Source organism: Canis lupus, chromosome 19, assembly GCF_003254725.2.
Source record: "Canis lupus dingo isolate Sandy chromosome 19, ASM325472v2, whole genome shotgun sequence".
Lineage (NCBI taxonomy): Eukaryota > Metazoa > Chordata > Mammalia > Carnivora > Canidae > Canis > Canis lupus.
The window spans coordinates 30,330,081-30,345,322 of NC_064261.1; the positions used below are offsets into that span (position 1 = coordinate 30,330,081).

The following is a 15,242-nucleotide window of genomic DNA, read 5'->3' on the forward strand; positions in this document are numbered from 1 at the left end:
TGGCTCTGCCCCGCCCATTTACCCCCCCGCCTTCCCACAGTCCCATCGGCTCCGCCCCGCCCATTGCCCCGCCCCGCCTTCCCACAGTCCCATTGGCTCTGCCCCGCCCATTGCCCCCCCCTCCTTCCCACAGTCCCATCGGCTCTGCCCCGCCCATTGCCCCCCCCCGCCTTCCCACAGTCCCATCGGCTCTGCCCCGCCCATTGCCCCCCCCCCGCCTTCCCGCGCTCCCATTGGCCCCCGCAGGCCCCGTGGGCGGCACCCTCTGTGGCCTGGTTGGTGGGGGAACAGGGAGGCGCCATCTTGACGGAGTGCCGGGCGCAGAGACGGATTTGGCCTCCGGGAAGGTAGGCGCTGAGCCCGCACAGAGCCGGGGACGTGGGCACAGGAGGGGCTGGGGACCGGGCAGAGTGACAGCTGCCTTTCACGGGTGTGTCCCACGGACGCCAGGCTTCCTGTTGTGACGGTCTCGCGGTGGGTATCCTGGTATCCCCCTGGGTCAGGACGAGGAAAACTGATGGCGGAAGTGTACGGGACTTGCCCAGAGGCGCACAGCTAGTCGTGCGGAGGTGGGATTTGACTGCTGCTCTTCGTGGTTCCACGCGCTGCACCATGTGGCCACCTAATGGGACTGGGCGGGCACATCCTAGCGGTTGGGTGGACCGCAGCCGCTCCCTGCGCCCTGAGGGTGCGCGGAGCTCCGGGCGCACGAGGTCCCAGCTTGGTCAGCAGCCAGCCACCCTGTGAAGACAAGTGGACTTGAGGATGCACAAACAGGGAAGAGGCCTTAGAAACCAAAATTAACCAAAAACTTTGCCATGAGACCAGTTACTTGGTGGCTCAGCCACCCAAAGAGCCACCTCCAACACAGGGACCAGACCTTGCACAGCAAAATGCAGCAGAACCCTTCTGCTCCATGGTCTCATTTAACTGAAGAATCAAAACAACTCTGGAAGTTGGCACCATCCTAATTTTGCATAAGAGTAAACTGAGGACCCGGGGGAGACCCATGAGGACAATGCGTAGATTGTTTCCTGTGTTTGGGGTACTTTATGTCTAACATAATTAGAGCCCCAGGAGGTAGGCATTGGTTGTCTTCTTTTATAAAGGAGGAAACCAGAACTTAATCGAGGCGAAGTAACTTCCTGAAAGTAACACAGGAATTTATTTTATTTATTTATTTTCTTACTTATTTATTTAATTTTCAGAGGAAGAGGCAGGCTCCACGCAAGGAGCCCAGCGTGGGACTGGATCCCAGGTCTCCAGGATCAGGCCCTGGGCTGAAGGTGGCGCTAAACCGCTGAGCCACCTGGGCGGCCCTAGCACAGGAATTTAAAAGGCTCTACCTAATCCAGACTCACTCTCTTTCAGTTACTCTGCTGTTCCTTCAGATCCTGAGCCAAGGTGAAGAACAGGCGGAGGCAATTATTGCTAAGTAAGAAAGATTTGAAAGATGACAATAAGACCTCATGCCCAAACATACCTTCTCCCTTCTTCAACTCATATCAGATGGCTGAAGCACCAGTATTGACAGTTATTTTGTTGAGGTAAACATTGCTTGAGCCATGATAGTACTTTCATGGTCCACTGGAACTATTAATTAGTTAAAATATCTACTGAATTGTTTTACTCTTGTGATCACATTTTCACGTTTCTCCACTTTCTTTGTAAGAATAATTTTGTGATAGGTAGCAATAGAAGTGAAGCATCTAGAAAGGTTAGAATGTGGTTGGTGGCAATAAACCTACTGGGAAGGAAAACTCTCCGTAGGTGAGTTGGAATTACTAGGCCTTTTCTTCCAGTAGTCCATTTGCTGAGTCAGTGTTCCAGACTGAGTGTTGGGCAAAGAGCTCTGCTAGTGGAAGGAGAAACCAACAGGGATTTTGACAGCTACATGGACTAGCCTGAATGACTAGAGAATAACGAAGCTCCAGACTCTCCCCCTGGAACACTGAGTGCTGGAATAGTATAGGATGCTGGTGGGATATGCTATCAAGACACAGATTTTTTAGTTCTTGAAAAACATAATACAACCAGAGGAAGAAGCCTTCAAGAAACATGGAAAGACATTTGCCAGATATTCTGCTTGCATGTGAAGGGAGGTAAAAGAGCTAAGCTCAGTGTCCCAGAAGAGCAGAATTTTTTTAAAAGATTTTATTTATTTATTCATGAGAGACACCGAGAGAGGGAGAGACAGAAACATAGGCAGAGGGAGAAGCAGGCTCCATGCCAGGAGCCCAACGTGGGACTTGATCCTGGAACTCCAGGATCACGCCCTGGGCTGAAGGCAGGTGCTCAACTGCTGAGCCACCCAGGGGTCCCAGAAGAGCAGAATTTTTAAGACCAAGGAGACAACTGCCAGTCTCTCAATATCAAAAACTCAGGAGGACCATGCATGAGAAGGAAGCTTCTAGAAGGAGGAAGCTGCAAGAAACAGGTATCATGTCTCACTCTTGAAACGTCTGAAACCAGAAACAGATTAACCCTGGAATCTAGCTCCAGCCCAATTCAGTTTCTGATTGGATATAGGTGATTTGCCCCTCACCTTATCTGCCAAAGACAGGAGAAATATCCTTTCTGGAGAAGAATAATGACTTTTAAGTTCTACGATTCTTTTAAATATAACATCTGAAATTCAATTTAAAAAAATATAACACATATGAATAGATAAGAAATCATGACCAAAAAGCATGAGAAAAAAATGTAATAGACCAGACTTATAGAGTATCTCAGTCAGCTCAGACTGCCGTAACAAAATACCACAGACTGGATGCCTTAAACAACAGACATTTCTCAGACATGGAGGCTGGGAAATCCAAGGTCAAGGCACCTTTGGTTCCTGGTGAGAGGCTCTTTTTGGCTTGCAGATGGCACCTTCTTGCTGTGTTTTCACACAATGGAGAGAGGGAACTTTGGTATCTCATCTTCTTATAAGGGCATTAATCCCATCATAAGGACTACACCTTCATGACTTCATCTAAACCTAATCACCTTTCAAAGGCTCCACTTCAAAATGCCATGACAATGAAGGTTAAAGTTTTAACTATGATTTAGAGGCAAGCATGGGGGTGGGGGACAAACATTCAGTCCATAGCACAAGTTATAGTAAAATAATCTATTTTTGACACTTGAATGCTGACAGCTTTTATGCCCCACTACTCCCTCTTCCTTTCTGTTTTAAACTTGGGCCAGCTCATAAGAAAGCCTAGGTGCTTCTGCCATTAGTCTCAGCCGGAAGTTCAAGCCATGCAAGTCCTGGTCGATGCATGGAAACACTTGCCCCTAGCCCCCACCCTCCAATGACTGACTTCAAAGCCAGTCTCCTTTCTCTGCTCTCCCAAGCCATTTTTAGACCTGCTTGGGAAGTTTCTGGGCTCTCCCCCAGTAATCTTCATATGTAAGTAATAAAGTTTCTCCTATTTTTTTTTTTAAGATTTTATTCATTCATTCATGAGAGACACACAGAGGCAGAGACACAGGCAGAGGGAGAAGCAGGGTCCATGCAGGGAGCCCGATGTGGGACTTGATCCCAGGTCTCCAGTATCACACCCTGGGCTGAAGGCAGTCCTAAACCGCTGAGCCACCCGGGCTGCCCAAGTGTTCCCGATCTTGATGTGTGCTTGATATCATCAATCTTGTCATTTGTTGGAGGTATTCATTCCATCATCACAACTCAGATAATTTTGCTATTGGAGTTATTGGAAGATAACTTAGACTATAGAAGATATTCAAACTGAAGCACAGAGAGCAAATAATGAAAATAACAATATGAGACACATATTGGGACACAGTCATCAGATCAATCATGTATATAATTGGATTATCAGAAAAAGGGAGGAAGAGAGAATCATAAAAGCTTATTTGAAGAGATAAAGGGCAAGAGTTTTCAAAATCAAAGACAATTCATAGATTCACAAAGCTCAGTGCATCCTGTGTTAAAAAAAAATACAAAGAAAACTACACATGGGGAAAACCAAAGACAGAAACTATTAAAAGCAGCCAGGAAAAATAGAACACGTTACATTCAAAGGAAGGACAGTGAGTTATGGCTGACTTATTAGTAGCAACTATGAAATCTAGAAGACAATGGAATTGCATTTTTAACTATAGAAAAAAACTTTCTATATCCTATGAATTTTTTTTTCAAAAATAAAGGCAATTCATGTTCCTCTTTTCCTTCCCTTCTCTTCTATTCCTGAGCAATTTAATTCTAAAGCCATTAGGTGGGGCAAAACAAGGTGTAGTGTGTATGTGTGTGAAGAGTGTGGAAAGTGAGGAAGCCATGTGACCTAAAAACAGGATATTAGAGCTCAGACAGGATGAGAAGGGCATTTCCCTGGAAGGGAAGCCAGGTGTGGGATGCCAGTTCCTGAGCACAGTGAAGAGGTCATCCCCATTTGTGGAGAAGAGGTTCAGGTTTAGTCAGAGTTACAAATACAGAAAAGGAAAAAAAAATAGAACAAACCCTGTGATACTTGTTTGGAATAGAATGTATCTGATGGGTTCATCCATATAGATGTATAATATGCATGTATATGTATTACATACACATTCTCTAGCTCTGTCCACACAAAGCAGAGAAAGATACACCTCATTAGCAATGAAAATACCTAACACCTAGAGTTTGGCTTCTAAATAAGTTTCTTTTTCTTTTTTAAAAGATTATTTTAGGGAGCAGGGAGGGGCTTGGGGAGAAGGAGACTCTCAAGCAGACTCTGTACTAAATGCAGAGCCGAATGAGGGGCTTGATCTGATAACCTTGAGATCATGACCCAAGCTGAAACCACGAGTCAGATGCTCAACCAAGTCTACCACCCAGGTGTCACACTAAATAACAGTTTCTAAGAAAGAACCTGGGGATCCTTGGAGAATGGCTGATTCTAGGATTGAGGTAGGGAAAGTGTAAGATAAATCTGGAATATCTTGGGTCAAAATGCAAGCAAGTGCTCAAGGAATGATGGGGACATGTCAAAAGGATACAGAACCTGTCTCAAAGTGGCTCCCACTGATCAAATCAGGGACAATCTGAAAATCAAAATAAATAGTAAATTGGATTATAAACGTTGGAATAAAATAAGAAACTACAAGTCTATATAAATAAATAGTGAAGTTCAGCAAGGATCAAGACTATATAGTTTTAAAGTCCCTTTGCACAAAATACCAGTCACAAAGGAGAAAAGAATAATTCACAGTGATCATAAGGTAGGCAGACCCCACCATAATCAAATGACCAAAGTATGCTTTGCTAGTAATGGCCCAAATTGATGTGCAGCACCTGATGAGATGCAATGAGAATTCAGCACCACTTCTGTGACATTCCAGACAAACATGCATAATCTGAATGTAATGCTCACAAATCAGACTATCAGACAGACACACATGGAGGCACATTATAGCCTGTAATCTATAAAAGTATCAAAGGAAAGGTCGAGGAGCTGGTCCAGACTGAAGGAGACTAAAAAGGCACAATAACTCATGACAACTAAATTTTTGATCTAATGTATGATTCTTTTTCTAAAGATGTTATTGGGACAATTGGCAAATCTTAAATGGGATCTTGGATAAGATGAGAATTCATCATTATCAATTGCCTGATTTTGAAGATTGTACTGTGGTTACACCAGAAAATATAGGAAACATACGCTAAAGTGTTCAGGTATATCGCGTCGGCAAATACTCTCAAATGGTTCAGGAAAAAAACATGTTTCTTTCTGTCTTTTTTTTTTTAAGATTTTATTTTATTTACTCATGAGAGATACAGAGCAGGAGAGAAAGAGGCAGAGACACAGGCAGAGGGAGAAGCAGGCTCCATGCCGAGAGCCCGACGTGGGACTCAATCCCAGTCTCCAGGATCAGGTCCTGGGCTGAAGACAGTGCTAAAACTCTGAGCCACCAGGGCTGCCCAAAAAATTTTTAAAAGTAAGTTCTACACCCAACATGGGGCTTGAACTCATGACCCTGAGATCAAGAGTCACACACTCCATCCCTTGCAGCACTTCTATGAGACACTTTATTATTTTTTTAAAGATTTTTAAATTTATTTATTCATGAGAGACAGAGAGAGAGAGGCAGAGACATAGGCAGAGGGAGAAGCAGGCTCCATGCAGGGAACCTGACGTGGGACTTGATCCGAGTCTCCAGGATCACACCCCAGGCTGAAGGCGGCGCTAAACCACTAGGCCACAGGGGCTGCCCTATGAGACACTTTAACTGCAGAACATAGGCAGAAAGTAAAATGATGGTAAAAATTATATCATGCAAACATTTACCAAATGAAAGGTATGACTCTATTAATATCAAAGTGGACTTCATAGCCAGAAGTAGTAAGGAAGGTAAATAGGGACATTTCATAACAATAAAAGGGCCCATTCAACAGGAAGATATAACAATCATAAATTTGTATGCACCTAATAACAGAGCTGCACAGTACTTGAAGCAGAATGTTGACAGAACCAAAAGGACAAATAGGCAAATCTGAAATCATAGTTGAGATTTTTAAAAATCTCTTTCAGCAACTGATAGAAAGAGCAGATAAAAAAATCAGTAAGTATATAGAAAATATGAACAACAGAGTTAATCACCTTGACTTTATTTATTTTTTATCACCTTGACTTTAATAGACAGTTTCGAACACTGCACCTGGCAACTGGAGAGTACACGTTCTCCTCTTCAAGTGCATATTTACCAAAATAGAACATGTATTGAACCATAAAGCGAGTTATAACAAATTTCAAAAGGTGAAATCATGCTGGGTATGATCTCTGACCAAAGTGGAATGAAACTGGAAATGAACAAAAGAAAGATTATTAGACCTCAAATGTTCGGACATTAAGCAGAGCACTTATGAATAACCCATGGGTCAAAGAAAAAAAATCACAGAAAGGTTATAAAATCTTTATGCCAGCAAGTGTAAAGACTAAATTTTGATGAAATCCAATTTATCTATTTTTTCTTTTGTTGTCGGTACTTTTGGTGTTGAATCTATGAAATTGTTGCCAACTTCAATGTCTAGTTGGCCCCCTGTGTTTTTTTTAGGTCACTTAAAATTTTAGCTCTTAAGTGTAAGTCTTTGATCTATATTCAGTTAGTTTTCAAGCCTCATGTTAGGTAAGGGTCCAACTTCTTTTGCATGAAGATGCCCAGTTTTTCCAGCACCACATATTGAAAGGACTGCCCTTTCTCCATCAAATGGTCTTGGCAACCTTGTCAAAAGTCAACTAAGTATGGGAGGGTTTATTTCTGGGCTCTCTGCTCTATTCTGTTGGTGGATCTTACCGTACTTATGAAAGTAGTAGTACTTATAAAAAGTAGTAGCCTACTGTTTTAATTACTGTGGCTTTGTAGCAAATTTTGAAATCTAGAAATGTGAGGCCTCTAAGCTGCTTCTTTTTCAAGATTGTTTTGACCATCTGAGGCCGCTTGGAATTCATATGATTATGAATCTGAGGGTCAGCTTTTCCATTTTTGTGAAAGAGGCTATTGATATTTTGATAGGGATTGCAATGAATTTATAAATAGATTTGGATCATGTTAGTAATCTTTGAAACATAGCCTAGTTTTATCTATTACTTATGGATGTACACGTAAGTGGAAGGAAAAGAATCCTGGACACACCAAAGTTGAGGTAGTGGTTTCCTCTAGGAGTGGAAGGGTTAAGTCTAGGGAGAGAAAAGAGAGTAAGGGGAGTTACACATGGGATCTCAATTATACCTGTAGTGTTTGTTTGTCTTTGAAAGTCAATGGGAAGCAAAAAAACAAAAAAACAACAACAAAAAAAAACCTATCACTGCTGATGAGGTGGTAAATGGATGGGTGCTATTTTGCTCTCTATACTTTCCTGTAGTTTGAAATTTCTCATTCTAACCAAGAGAGTTTCTTGCAGAGGCTGGAAGAGTAGACAGAGTACATGGGAGAGAGCTGGAAGGGTGGGAAGTGGTGGTCAGGACTACCGAGTGAGGTGGCGCTGAATGTGGAGGTGGCCCAGCTGAGTGAGGCCCACTGGGGGCTGGCTGAGGGGCCCCCTCCTGGAAGGCTTTCACCTGTCTGGCTGCCTTCATTTGATCCCCTATTAACTCTCTACCTGTCCATCAGGAGCCCATTCACAGAGGTAAATTTGTTTTTATTAATTTTTTTTTCTTTCTCAGTTTTAATTTAAATTCCAGTTAGTTAACATACAGTGTAATAGTAGTTCCAGGTGTAGGATGTAGTGACTCATCACTTATACAACACCCAGTGCTCATCACAAGTGCCCTTATGGAAGGGAATTTAAACCCAAGTGGGACTTCGGTGAGGCTCAGGGGAACAAATTCAACCCAATAAAACTTTAGACTTTCCAGTCAGTTCTTCAGTGTTCATTTCTAATTATCAACAGGTAAACCAAGATTGCCAAACATCTGAGGAACACTCAACCCAGAAGAGGATAGCGAGGAAGAACATAAGGACTAATACAGGGGGCCCCAAATATGAATAAAAGGGATTTCAGGAATGTAGGCTAGAGAAAATAGAAGGGAAGAAATTGTCAATAAAATAATTCAAGAAAATTCCCCTGAACAGAAAGAAAGGAATCTTCAGCCTGACACAGCCTGCCCCCCCGCCACCCCCACCCCCACCCCCGCAAGGACCCAGCACAGTGAAAAATACAGACCCAGCAAGGCAAACTGCTGGGCAATTTCAGAACACATGGGATGAAGAGAACATCACAGCATCCAGGGGAAGAGCCTCAGGCACACGGAATCGGGAATCAGAACTGTTTTGGATTTCCCAACAGAAATACCGGAAAGCTGGAGCCTTAGCCTTAGAGTGTAGCTCTCAAAACTTAGAAGGAAGAAGATTTCCGACAATATTTGTTACTATTGCTACATAATAAAACTTAGTGGCTTAAAACAATGAGCGTTATTGTTTCACAGCTTCTGATGGTCAGTAATTCAGGTGTGGCTTAGCTGAGTGCTTCTGGCTCAGGGTCACTCTTGAGGTTGTGCCCAGCTAGGGGGACACAGTTGCAGTCATCTCAAGGTTCAGCTGGAGCAAAGGAATTTGCTTCCAAGCTCATCCATGTGGTTGTTGGCTCGGGGCTGAAGGTCCTTGCTGCAGAGGTGATTCCGTGGGGCTGCTTTTGACGTGGATTCTCCCAAATCCAGTACATTGGGAGAGCCCAAGGCAGTCAGTTATAATCTTATCTGGGAAGTGATGCTTCGTCACTTCTAGACCCAGAGCACTTCAGTTCTGCTGAGCCACACAGTAGTCACATTCTGGTCCTCAGGGAGAGCATCCTGCAGCAGCCTTGACATGCTGGAGTATTTGAGGATTGGAGAAGTCTCGTCATTTGTCCGTGCCCACCTCCCACAGCTACGTCAGCTCGGCAGCCTTGCATTTTTGCTGTGTGACATTCCTTCCAGTCCTGCTCACTCTCCAGACCCACTCAGGAAGTGAGGCATGGGGAATTTATGAGGAGCCTCACCTCCGAGCTTAGCCTTGGGGACAGGGCCAAGAAATGAGACAATACCTGGGTCTCTCCATTATTTGAAGCCTTGGTGTTTGTAGGGCACAGGGATGGGAGGGATGCAAGGATAATAGAATGTAAAGATATTCCTGGAGCTCATCTGTTCTTTCATTCATTCTTCATTTTTGGTGCACCTGCTGGGTGCTGGCTTTGATAATTGATAAGAAAATTCAAACATAGTGTACTGATTTCTTATTGCTGCTCTATAAATCATCACAAAGCTAGTGGCTTAAAACAATATGAATTCATCCTCATACAGTTCTGAAGATCAAAAGTCCAAGATGAGTCTCACTGGGCTAAAATCAAAGTACAGTGTTGGCAGGTCTACATTCCTTCTAGAGGCTCTCAGGGAAAATCCATTTCCTAGTCTTTTCCAGCTTCCAGAGGGTGTCTGTATTCCCTTGGCTTTTGGTCCTTTCTTCTGTCTTCAAAGTCAGCAGTGTCTAGCTGAGTCCTCCCTGCACTGCCCCCTATCAAGCTCTCTTTTCTACTTCTCTTTTCCATTACAAGGACCCCTGTGATTACGTTGGGGCCACCCTGATAATCTGGGGTTATCTTCCCATCTCAAGGTCAACTAATTAACATCTTTAATTCCACCCACCACCTTAATTCCCCTTTGCCGTGTGACCTAATATATTCAGAGTTTTGGGGATTGGAACACAGAAAATTTAGGGGGGCCATTATTCTGCCCACCACATATACCAACAGAAAAGAGAAAAATTCACAAGAAAGGTGCAAATAGCACACGAATCTGTGAATAGGTGGTTACTTTTTCTAATAATCAAGAAAATAAGAGAACAGCAATGAGATCTCTTTTTTTTTTTTTTTTTTTTTTTTCAAATAAGTGTCAGAGGAGACAGAGCCTGACAGCACCTGGGGTGGCCAGAAAGGTGAGTCAGAGCCAGGTGTCTTATATGACGATTTGAGGGGGACAAATTCCAGGTTTCTTTTTTTTTTTTTTTAATTTTTATTTATTTATGATAGTCACAGAGAGAGAGAGAGGCAGAGACACAGGCAGAGGGAGAAGCAGGCTCCATGCACCGGGAGCCTGACGTGGGATTCGATCCCGGGTCTCCAGGATCGCGCCCTGGGCCAAAGGCAGGCGCTAAACCACTGCGCCACCCAGGGATCCCGCAATGAGATCTCATGTTCACCCTGCAGATGGCAAGTGTGAACCAGGCTAACATCCTCTAGAGCTAAGACATAGGAAGTGGACACTCTTATGGCCTGCAGGGAGGAGGGCAGTAGCCAACGTTTGAGGGAAAATAATCTGATGTCCCATCAAAATTAAAATACACTTACATTTTATTTTGCAATCCCACTTACAGGCATTGATTTCCTTCAGAAATAACACATTGCCCCTGCATTAAAAAAATGTCAGTGTGTCAGGTACCAAGGGAGTAGCCACAAATAGGACAGAGTGGGCCCCTGCTCTCATGGAGCTGACGTTCTAATGGGAGAGGCAGGCCACAGGTAAACAAAGAACGAAAGAAGCTAGAAATGTACTGGATAGTGGTCAGGGCTGGGTATTCCTTTCCTAGGGCTGCCATAACAAATGACTACAAACTGAGTGGCTTAAAATAACAGAAAAAATACTTGTCCCCATAGTTCTGGAAGCCAGAAGTTCAAAATCAAGGTGTTGGCAGGGTTGGCTCCTTCTGGAGGCTCTGAGGTTTGAGAATCTGTTCCTTGCTTCTCTCTAGTTTCTGCAATCCCTGGTGTCCCATGGCTTACTGTAGCCATCTCAGTGCAGTCTGCCATCCCAGGGCATTCTCTTCTTTCTGTGTGTCTCTCCGTCCAAATTATCCTCTTGTTTATATGGGCGCCAATAATTGGATTAGGGTTCATCCTAGCCTAATCTGACTTCCTCTTAACTTGATTGCACCTGCAAAGACTATTTCCAAATAAGATCACATTCCCAGGTACTGAGTTATTTGAATGAATCTTTTTAGAGGATACAATTCAACCCAGAACAGGCTATGCAGAGAACTGATATAAAATGATAATAAGAGCGTGAGAGTGGCTACTTGAACTTGGATGAGCAGGAAGGTCTCCCAGAGGAGGTGACATTGAACCTGAGCTCTGAGTGGCGAGTTAGAAGTCACTGAAGATCAAGGAAGAGCATTCTAGGAGAGGGAACGGCTGGCGTAACAGCCTCAAGGCAGGATTGGGCTTGGCCAGTTCATGGTCCTGCAATCAGGCCAGCAGAGCTTCTGCCAGTGGGCAAAGGAGGGTGTTCCAAGGTGAGCTTAGGGAAGGCATGGGGCCAGATCATGCAGGCCTTGGAAGCTCAGGGAAAAGAGTTTGCATTTCATCTTGGAGGAGGTGAGTGGCATGATCTGAGCAGTGTGTTAAAAACTGCAGTATGTGAGGATGTCAGTACAAGGGTGTATATCACACCACAGTTTGCAAAGCACTGGACATTTCCTGTTATGTGCATTCATGAATAAACTATGTCATGTCAATTCCATGGATTATGAGTTTGAGCTTTCCGTATTCACCTGCAAAGATGTTCTTGATACATGAAATGAAAAGGTAAGGTGTCTAGTATCTGTGTGTGTGTGTGTTTGTGTATCTTCTTAGAGCAGCAAAAGCCACCTGCAATGCTTGAACACAATCTTTGCAGAGGCTGGAGAGGCCGGCCTCTCAACCAAACCCTTGCTAGCAGTGGGTCTCCCTGAGGGCTCTGGGTGTAACACCTGGCCCTGGTCCTAATAGTCTTTTAATGTCATACAGCTCATGTACGACGCCCACTTCTCCCCAGAGCATGTGTAGAACCATAGAATGTGGGGGGATAAGTGGCCTTTAGAGGTCTCTTTGTCCAGCCCCCCATTTTACAGATAGAGGAGCAGAGGCCCAGTGAGGAAAATGATCCCTCAGCAAGCCAGTGTCAGTGGTGGGATCTAAATCTAGATAATCTTTTGAATTTATTCCTCTACCCCGCTGGAACACGTTGGCATGTGGGTTTTCCAAGTCCTCGTTCTATAGAGGTGCAGACCACAGCCCAGCAGCAGCAGCAGCAGCAGAGTCCAGCCTTTGAGGCTGTGAACTGCCAGGGAACACAATCTGATTTCCATCTCCAGAACCTGAATGCTCCTTTATAAGGACTCACACAGGAGAGCGTTGTTGTAGGAGGTTAGATTGCTTGTTTTGTCCACCATCTTTACCTAAAGGCTGCCCTGTGACAAGCTCCTGTCTCGTGCAGCCCCCTCCTCCTGGTACTCCATTGCTCTCCAGGTACAGACAGTGCCCTTCAATGTCCAGACAAGTGTGAGCCAGGTGCTCCTCTAGACAGATCAGAGGACGTCCCGGTTCCTGCCTGCTCTGAGGAGACAACAAAGCCAGGAGACTCAGACATTTGGAGAAGTTTCTGTAGAAAGGGCTGAACTAAATAATTTCCAGGTTACTCTAAATGAATCCTTCCTCCTAGCCTTTCAAAGGCTGATTCTTTCCGGAAGCCTGCCTTGACCTCAGAGCCTGAGGCCACTGTCTTTCATGGCCTCTTATGCATGCATTGGAGCCTGGCCTCCCCCCTTCAGACTCTACCCACTCAAAAAAAATCTTTGTTGATTTATCGACCCAGGCAGTGAAAGGACTCTGAACCTTCATTTTCTGAGAAGTCCAGGATGGATCTCCTCATAAGGACTCAGATTTCTCTGGATATTTCCATTTTCAAGTTGGGTACTGCATCCCCATGTTCAGGTCACTCATTGATGGTAAATATCAGAGATGTACTTAAGGACGCCTAAAGAAAACTGGGTAGTAGGACAGGAAGGGTTATGTGTACTAGTCTCTACTTGGAAACAACCTGAATGTCCATGAACCTAGAATGGATGCGTACACTGAAGTATGGTCATGCAGTGGAGTGATGGGCAGCACCAAGAGCTAACGACCTAAGCTACAGGCAAAACATTATTTAATATCAAAAACTATTACATTAAATGAAAGAAATTGGGGTGTCTTGATGGTTCAGTCGGTTAAGCAACAGGCTTTTGATTTCAGCTCAGGTTGTGATCTCAGGGTCCTGGGATCCAACCCCACATCAGGCTCCCCACTTGGTAGGGAGTCTGCTTCTCTCTCTCCCTCTGCCCCTCCTCCCTGCTCACTCTCACTAAAATAAAGCTTTAAAAAATACATATGAAAACAAATTAGTGATATACTACATCAATAAAATGAAAGATAAAAAAATAGAAAAATGAAAGAAGAAACTGAACTCAAAAGAATATGTAGGTATGATTCCATTTAGGAAAGTTTAAAAGCTGGCAAAATTAATGGGGCATCTGGGTGGCTCAGTAGGTTAAGCATCTGCCTTCTGCTCAGGTCGTGATCCCAGGACCCTGGGATCAAGCCCTCTGTTGGGTTCCTTGCTTGGCAGGGAGCCTGCTTTTCCCTCTCCCTCTGCCTGCTGCTCCCCCTTCTTGTGCTCTCTATCTCTCTGCCAAATAAATAAAATCTTTAAAAAAAATTAAAAATAAAAGCTGGCAAAATTAAATTACAGTGTTTAAGTTCACATGCTTAGTTGGCTGTGTAAGACTATAAAGAAAAGCCACAAGTTCTCATATGGGCCAACTTTGCGGGGAAGGGAAGTGGTGAATGGGAAGTTCTTCAGCGAGTTGCAATCCCGATTCTCAAACTGGCCTATAATTGAGACAGTAATAGTTTGTTAAGTTGTATGGTTATTTTTTTAAAAAAGATTTATTTATTTTAGATAGGGAGCTAGAGAAAGAGAGAGAGCGTGTGTGAGCAGGGAAAGGGGCAGAGGGAGAGGGAGAGAGAATCTCGAGCAGACTCCCTACTGAGCCTGGAGCCTGATATAGGCTGATCCCATGACCCTGAGATCATGACCTGAGCTGAAACCAAGAGTTGGATATTTAACTGACTGAGCCATCCAGGTACCCCGTGTGTGTGTGTATATATACACACACACACACACACACACACACAAAATATTGTATTTTCTTTCTTTTTCTTTTTAAAGGATTTTATTTATATGAGAGAGAGAAAGAGCAAGAGAGGGCATGAGCTGAGCGAGGGTCAGAGAGAGAAGCAGACTTCCTGCAGCAGGAAGCCTGATGTGTACTTGATCCCAGGACCCTGGGATCATGACCTGAGCTAAGGCAGACGCTTAACCAACTGAGCCACCCAGGCATCCCAAGGATAGGTTTAATGTAAGGATTTGTGAGGACTGAGGCTGGGGTCCTATGGAGGGTATAGGGTGAGTTAGACTTTCTCCTCCTCATCCCCATCATCCTCCCTCCCTCCTTCTGCATCTCTTCCTCTTCCACTTTCCTTTCTCTACCACCTAAAACCCATATGTTCCCCCTCCCCCAATCATCACCCCTTTGCTAAGTATGGGTAGCCCCTCTGCTCCCAGCCTTTTGTCTCTTCCAAGAGCTGGAAAATTCTTTCCAAATTCAGATTCAGGGAAAAAAGCATCTAATTGACCACTGCTGTGCACCAGCCACCTGAGGATCAGCCGCCCCGGGTCAGGCCCTCCCTGGTCTAATCACTCCTGGCCCACAGGCTGGGGAGGAGGTGAGGAAGGGCAGCCTCTGCTCAAACTCAGTTGGCTTTGGTGGAGGGGCTAAGGGCAGGCAGTTTCTCTGACAGGGTGGAGAGGACAGGACAGTCCTTCCCAGTACAAGGAGAGGATGGTGTGAAGCTGGCCTTATAGGTGGATGGACAGGTAGGCAAAGGGAATGAAATGATCTCAGGCCCCAGTAGGAATGGGAAGAACCTAGAA

The 15,242-nt window shown here is 44.5% G+C and overlaps 1 long non-coding RNA gene across 6 annotated transcripts; it reads left to right on the forward strand.

Annotated features, from left to right (window-relative positions):
• Positions 1 to 205: 205 nt before the first annotated feature.
• LOC112647832 (uncharacterized) lies at positions 206 to 8,906 on the forward strand. 6 transcript variants are annotated; one of them, XR_007403817.1, is made up of 5 exons: positions 213 to 347; positions 1,209 to 1,258; positions 1,372 to 1,547; positions 5,731 to 5,919; positions 8,372 to 8,905. It is a non-coding gene; the product is annotated as an uncharacterized LOC112647832 (long non-coding RNA). The 6 variants fall into 6 exon arrangements; XR_007403818.1 differs by having other exon boundaries at positions 217 to 347; positions 1,209 to 1,286; positions 8,372 to 8,906; XR_003128516.3 differs by lacking the exon at positions 1,209 to 1,258 and having other exon boundaries at positions 206 to 347; positions 8,372 to 8,904.
• The last annotated feature ends 6,336 nt before the right edge of the window (positions 8,907 to 15,242 follow it).